Raw genomic sequence first — 558 nt, forward strand, 5'->3', positions numbered from 1 at the left:
TAAATTTTATGAATATGTAATGAATAGATTACCACCACTCTTCTCTCACTTCTCATATCAGTTGGTCACAGGGTCTGTGAGGAACCTTAGGAAAAAACTGGGAGTTTTACCATAAAGAGAAGTTACAATGAAGCAATCACTTCATCTGCTCATCTTTGTATTAAAGCTTATCATTCATTTAGGCAGCTTTATGGCTTATATTAACTAGTTTCAACTAAACAAACTTTCCTATAATGCGTAAGTGGTAGGCAAAAGATTTCTTCAAAATAATCATGTATTAAAATAAAATTAATAATGTAAGAAACATACACTAATGTGGAAGCTGACACTTTTCATATCATTACAAGCTTTTCATAATTTTTTATACCAAGGTAAAAACAATGGTCATTAAATTAAATAAGATCTGACAAGAAGTTAGCAAATAACATTTGACGTTATCAGGAAAACTGAAATCTGTATCTATACCTGTAAGCACTAATAACAAACCTCACCCTAAACATACAATGTGCTTTGAAGTTAAAGCCAGATGACACCATCACAAAACTCTGATTCTCAGCA

Source organism: Propithecus coquereli, unplaced genomic scaffold, assembly GCF_000956105.1.
Source record: "Propithecus coquereli isolate 6110/MARCELLA unplaced genomic scaffold, Pcoq_1.0 Scaffold312, whole genome shotgun sequence".
NCBI lineage: Eukaryota > Metazoa > Chordata > Mammalia > Primates > Indriidae > Propithecus > Propithecus coquereli.